We start from the raw sequence: 6,708 nt of genomic DNA, 5'->3' as shown, positions 1-6,708 counted from the left end.
TGAAACAGTCAATAAAAGCTGGTTGCGAATAGTATTTTAGAGGATAACTCTGGTTATGTCTGGGTTCGTTCTGGTATTTGCAATCATCTTGCTCATACTTTCGCTTTTTTCGCATACTTGTTAGCCAGATGCTGGATTTTTTCTGGTTTGGATCCCGTAATAATGACGTTCCACACCGAAGCAGTCAATTAAACCTGGTTTCGATTAATACTTTAGAGGATATTGCCGGTTATATCTCGGTTAGGTCTCGGATTTGCCCTCATCTGGCTCGTACCTTCGCATTTTTCGCATACTTGTTGGCCAGATCCTGGCCTTTTTCTGGCTTGGACCAAGTATTAATGTGGGACCACACTGAAACAGTCAATTAAACCTGGTTGCGATTAATATTTTAGAGGATAACGCCGTTTATGTCTCGGTTAGGTCTGGGATTTGCCCTCATCTGGCCCGTACTTTCGCATTTTTCGCATACTTGAATGGCCAGATCCTGTGTTCTTCTATTGTTAGGATCACGTAGTAATGTGGTACCACACTGAAACAGTCAATTAACCCTGGTAGCGACTAAAATTTTACAGGATAACGCAGGTTATGTCTCGGTTAGTTCTGGGATTTGCCCTCATCTGGCCCGTACTTTCGCGTTTCTCGCATACTTGTTCGCAAGATCCTGGGCTTTTTCTGGTTTGTGTCACGTAGTAATGCGGTACCACTCCGAAACAGTCAATTAAACCTTGGTTGCGATTAATATTTTAGAGGATAATGCAGGTTATGTCTCGGTTAGGTCTGGTATTTGCAATCATCTTGCTTATACTTTCGCTTTCTTCGCATACTTGTTGGCCAGATGCTGGGTTTTTTCTGGTTTGGACCACGTAGTAATGAGGTAGCTCACTGAAACGGTCAATAAAAGCTGGTTCCGATTAGTGTTTTAGAGGATAACGCCGGTTATATCTCGGTTATGTCTCGGATTTGCCCTCATCTGGCTCGTACCTTCGCATTTTTCCCATACTTGTTGGCCAGATCCTGGCCTTTTTCTGGCTTGGACCAAGTAGTAATGTGGGACCACACTGAAACAGTCAATTAAACCTGGTTGCGATTAATATTTTTGAGGATAACGCCGTTTATGTCTCGGTTAGGTCTGGGATTTGCCCTCATCTGGCTCGTACTTTCGCATTTTTCGAATACTTGTTGGCCAGATCCTGGCCTTTTTCTGGTTTGTATCACGTAGTAATGAGGTACCTCACTGAAACAGTCAATAAAAGCTGGTTCCGAATAGTATTTTCGAGGATAACTCTGGTTATGTCTGGGTTCGTTCTGGTATTTGCAATCATCTTGCTCATACTTTCGCTTTTTTCGCATACTTGTTGGCCAGATGCTGGGTTTTTTCTGGTTTGGACCACGTAGTAATGAGGTACCTCACTGAAACAGTCAATAAAAGCTGGTTCCGATTAGTGTTTTAGAGGATAACGCCGGTTATATCTCGGTTAGGTCTGGGATTTGCACTCATCTGGTTCGTACCTTCGCATTTTTCGCATACTTGTTGGCCAGATCCTGGCCTTTTTCTGGTTTGTATCACGTAGTAATGTGGTACCACACCTGAAGAGTCAATTGAACCTGTTTGCGATTAATATTTTAGAGGATAACGCCGGTTATGTCTCGGTTAGGTCTGGGATTTGCCCTCATCTGGCTCGTACTTTCGCATTTTTCGCATACTTGTTGGCCAGATCCTGGCCTTTTTCTGGTTTGTATCACGTAGTAATGAGGTACCTCACTGAAACAGTCAATAAAAGCTGGTTCCGAATAGTATTTTAGAGGATAACTCTGGTTATGTCTGGGTTAGTTCTGGTATTTGCAATCATCTGGCTCATACTTTCGCGTTTTTCGCATATTTGTTGGCCAGGTCCTGGGTTTTTTCTGGTTTGGATCCCGTAGTAATGAGGTTCCACACCTGAAGAGTCAATTGAACCTGTTTGCGATTAATATTTTAGAGGATAACGCCGGTTATGTCTCGGTTAGGTCTGGGATTTGCCCTCATCTGGCTCGTACTTTCGCATTTTTCGCATACTTGTTGGCCAGATCCTGGGTTTTTTTCTGGTTTGGACCACGTAGTAATGAGGTACCTCACTGAAACAGTCAATAAAAGCTGGTTCCGATTAGTGTTTTAGAGGATAACGCCGGTTATATCTCGGTTAGGTCTGGGATTTGCACTCATCTGGTTCGTACCTTCGCATTTTTCGCATACTTGTTGGCCAGATCCTGGCCTTTTTCTGGTTTGTATCACGTAGTAATGTGGTACCACACTGAAACAGTCAATAGAAGCTGGTTCCGAATAGTATTTTAGAGGATAACGCTGGCTATGTCTGGGTTAGTTCTGGTATTTGCAATCATCTGGCTCATACTTTCGCGTTTTTCGCATATTTGTTGGCCAGATCCTGGGTTTTTTTCTGGTTCGGATCCCGTAGTAATGAGGTACCTCACTGAGACGGTCAGTAAAAGCTGGTTCCGATTAGTGTTTTAGAGGATAACGCCGGTTATATCTCGGTTAGGTCTCGGATTTGCCCTCATCTGGCTCGTACCTTCGCATTTTTCCCATACTTGTTGGCCAGATCCGGGCCTTTTTCTGGCTTGGACCAAGTAGTAATGTGGGACCACACTGAAACAGTCAATTAAACCTGGTTGCGATTAATATTTTAGAGGATAACGCCGTTTATGTCTCGGTTAGGTCTGGGATTTGCCCTCATCTGGCTCGTACTTTCGCATTTTTCGCATACTTGTTGGCCAGATCCTGGCCTTTTTCTGGTTTGTATCACGTAGTAATGAGGTACCTTACTGAAACAGTCAATAAAAGCTGGTTGCGAATAGTATTTTAGAGGATAACTCTGGTTATGTCTGGGTTCGTTCTGGTATTTGCAATCATCTTGCTCATACTTTCGCTTTTTTCGCATACTTGTTAGCCAGATGCTGGATTTTTTCTGGTTTGGATCCCGTAATAATGACGTTCCACACCGAAGCAGTCAATTAAACCTGGTTTCGATTAATACTTTAGAGGATATTGCCGGTTATATCTCGGTTAGGTCTCGGATTTGCCCTCATCTGGCTCGTACCTTCGCATTTTTCGCATACTTGTTGGCCAGATCCTGGCCTTTTTCTGGCTTGGACCAAGTATTAATGTGGGACCACACTGAAACAGTCAATTAAACCTGGTTGCGATTAATATTTTAGAGGATAACGCCGTTTATGTCTCGGTTAGGTCTGGGATTTGCCCTCATCTGGCTCGTACTTTCGCATTTTTCGCATACTTGTTGGCCAGATCCTGGGTTTTTCCTGGTTTGTATCCCGTAATAATGACATTCCACAACGAAACAGTCAATTAAACCCGGTTTCGATTAATATTTTAGAGGATATTGCCGGTTGTATCTCGGTTAGGTCTGGGATTTGCCCTCATCTGGCCCGTACTTTCGCATTTTTCGCATACTTGAATGGCCAGATCCTGTGTTCTTCTATTGTTAGGATCACGTAGTAATGTGGTACCACACTGAAACAGTCAATTAACCCTGGTAGCGACTAAAATTTTACAGGATAACGCAGGTTATGTCTCGGTTAGTTCTGGGATTTGCCCTCATCTGGCCCGTACTTTCGCGTTTCTCGCATACTTGTTCGCAAGATCCTGGGCTTTTTCTGGTTTGTGTCACGTAGTAATGCGGTACCACTCCGAAACAGTCAATTAAACCTTGGTTGCGATTAATATTTTAGAGGATAATGCAGGTTATGTCTCGGTTAGGTCTGGTATTTGCAATCATCTTGCTTATACTTTCGCTTTCTTCGCATACTTGTTGGCCAGATGCTGGGTTTTTTCTGGTTTGGACCACGTAGTAATGAGGTAGCTCACTGAAACGGTCAATAAAAGCTGGTTCCGATTAGTGTTTTAGAGGATAACGCCGGTTATATCTCGGTTATGTCTCGGATTTGCCCTCATCTGGCTCGTACCTTCGCATTTTTCCCATACTTGTTGGCCAGATCCTGGCCTTTTTCTGGCTTGGACCAAGTAGTAATGTGGGACCACACTGAAACAGTCAATTAAACCTGGTTGCGATTAATATTTTTGAGGATAACGCCGTTTATGTCTCGGTTAGGTCTGGGATTTGCCCTCATCTGGCTCGTACTTTCGCATTTTTCGAATACTTGTTGGCCAGATCCTGGCCTTTTTCTGGTTTGTATCACGTAGTAATGAGGTACCTCACTGAAACAGTCAATAAAAGCTGGTTCCGAATAGTATTCTAGAGGATAACGCTGGCTATGTCTGGGTTAGTTCTGGTATTTGCAATCATCTTGCTCATACTTTCGCTTTTTTCGCATACTTGTTGGCCAGATGCTGGGTTTTTTCTGGTTTGTATCACGTAGTAATGTGGTACCACACTGAAACAGTCAATAGAAGCTGGTTCCGAATAGTATTCTAGAGGATAACGCTGGCTATGTCTGGGTTAGTTCTGGTATTTGCAATCATCTTGCTCATACTTTCGCTTTTTTCGCATACTTGTTGGCCGGATGCTGGGTTTTTTCTGGTTTGGACAACGTAGTAATGAGGTACATCACTGAAACGGTCAATAAAAGCTGGTTCCGATTAGTGTTTTAGAGGATAACGCCGGTTATATCTCGGCTAGGTCTCGGATTTGCCCTCATCTGGCTCGTACCATCGCATTTTTCCCATACTTGTTGGCCAGATCCTGGCCTTTTTCTGGCTTGGACCAAGTAGTAATGTGGGACCACACTGAAACAGTCAATTAAACCTGGTTGCGATTAATATTTTAAAGGATAACGCCGTTTATGTCTCGGTTAGGTCTGGGATTTGCCCTCATCTGGCTCGTACTTTCGCATTTTTCGCATACTTGTTGGCCAGATCCTGGCCTTTTTCTGGTTTGTATCACGTAGTAATGAGGTACCTCACTGAAACAGTCAATAAAAGCTGGTTCCGAATAGTATTTTGCAGGATAACTCTGGTTATGTCTGGGTTCGTTCTGGTATTTGCAATCATCTTGCTCATACTTTCGCTTTTTTCGCATACTTGTTGGCCAGATGCTGGGTTTTTTCTGGTTTGGACCACGTAGTAATGAGGTACCTCACTGAAACAGTCAATAAAAGCTGGTTCCGATTAGTGTTTTAGAGGATAACGCCGGTTATATCTCGGTTAGGTCTGGGATTTGCACTCATCTGGTTCGTACCTTCGCATTTTTCGCATACTTGTTGGCCAGATCCTGGCCTTTTTCTGGTTTGTATCACGTAGTAATGTGGTACCACACCTGGAGAGTCAATTGAACCTGTTTGCGATTAATATTTTAGAGGATAACGCCGGTTATGTCTCGGTTAGGTCTGGGATTTGCCCTCATCTGGCTCGTACTTTCGCATTTTTCGCATACTTGTTGGCCAGATCCTGGCCTTTTTCTGGTTTGTATCACGTAGTAATGAGGTACCTCACTGAAACAGTCAATAAAAGCTGGTTCCGAATAGTATTTTACAGGATAACTCTGGTTATGTCTGGGTTCGTTCTGGTATTTGCAATCATGTGGCTCATACTTTCGCGTTTTTCGCATATTTGTAGGCCAGATCCTGGGTTTTTTCTGGTTTGGATTCCGTAGTAACGAGGTGCCACACCGAAACAGTCAATTAAACCTGGTTGCGATTAATATTTTAGAGGATGACGCCGGTTATGTCTCGGTTAGGGCTGAGATTTGCCCTCATCTGGCTCGTACTTTCGCATTTCTCGCATACTTGTTGGCCAGATGCTGGGTTCTTTCTGGTTTGGATCACGTAATAATGACGTTCCACACCGAAACAGTCAATTAAACCTGGTTTCTATTAATATTTTAGAGGATAACGCCGGTTTTGTCTCGGTTAGGTCAGGGATTTGCCCTCATCTGGCTCGTACCTTCGCATTTCTCGCATACTTGTTGGCCAGATCCTGGCATTTTTCTGGTTTGTATCACGTAGTAATGTGGTACCACACTGAAACAGTCAATAGAAGCTGGTTCCGAATAGTATTCTAGAGGATAACGCTGGCTATGTCTGGGTTAGTTCTGGTATTTGCAATCATCTTGCTCATACTTTCGCTTTTTTCGCATACTTGTTGGCCGGATGCTGGGTTTTTTCTGGTTTGGACAACGTAGTAATGAGGTACCTCACTGAAACAGTCAATAAAAGCTGGTTCCGATTAGAGTTTTAGAGGATAACGCTGGTTATGTCTGGGTTAGTTCTGGTATTTGCAATCATCTGGCTCATGCTTTGGCGTTTTTCTCATATTTGTTGGCCAGATCCTGGGTTTTTTCTGGTTTGGATTCCGTAGTAATGAGGTGCCACACCGAAACAGTCAATTAAACCTGGTTGCGAATAATATTTTAGAGGATAACGCAGGTTATGTCTCGGTTAGTTCTGGGATTTGCCGTCATCTGGCCCGTACTTTCGCGTTTCTCGCATACTTGTTCGCAAGATCCTGGGCTTTTTCTGGTTTGTGTCACGTAGTAATGCGGTACCACACCGAAACAGTCAATTAAACCTTGGTTGCGATAAATATTTTAGAGGATAACGCAGGTTATGTCTCGGTTAGGTCTGGGTTTTGCCCTCATCTGGCTCGTACTTTCGCATTTTTCGCATACTTGTTGGCCAGATCCTGGCCTTTTTCTGGTTTGTATCACGTAGTAATGAGGTACCTCACTGAAACAGTCA

Source organism: Colletes latitarsis, unplaced genomic scaffold (assembly GCF_051014445.1).
Source record: "Colletes latitarsis isolate SP2378_abdomen unplaced genomic scaffold, iyColLati1 scaffold0018, whole genome shotgun sequence".
NCBI lineage: Eukaryota > Metazoa > Arthropoda > Insecta > Hymenoptera > Colletidae > Colletes > Colletes latitarsis.
This window is presented reverse-complemented; position numbering follows the sequence as displayed.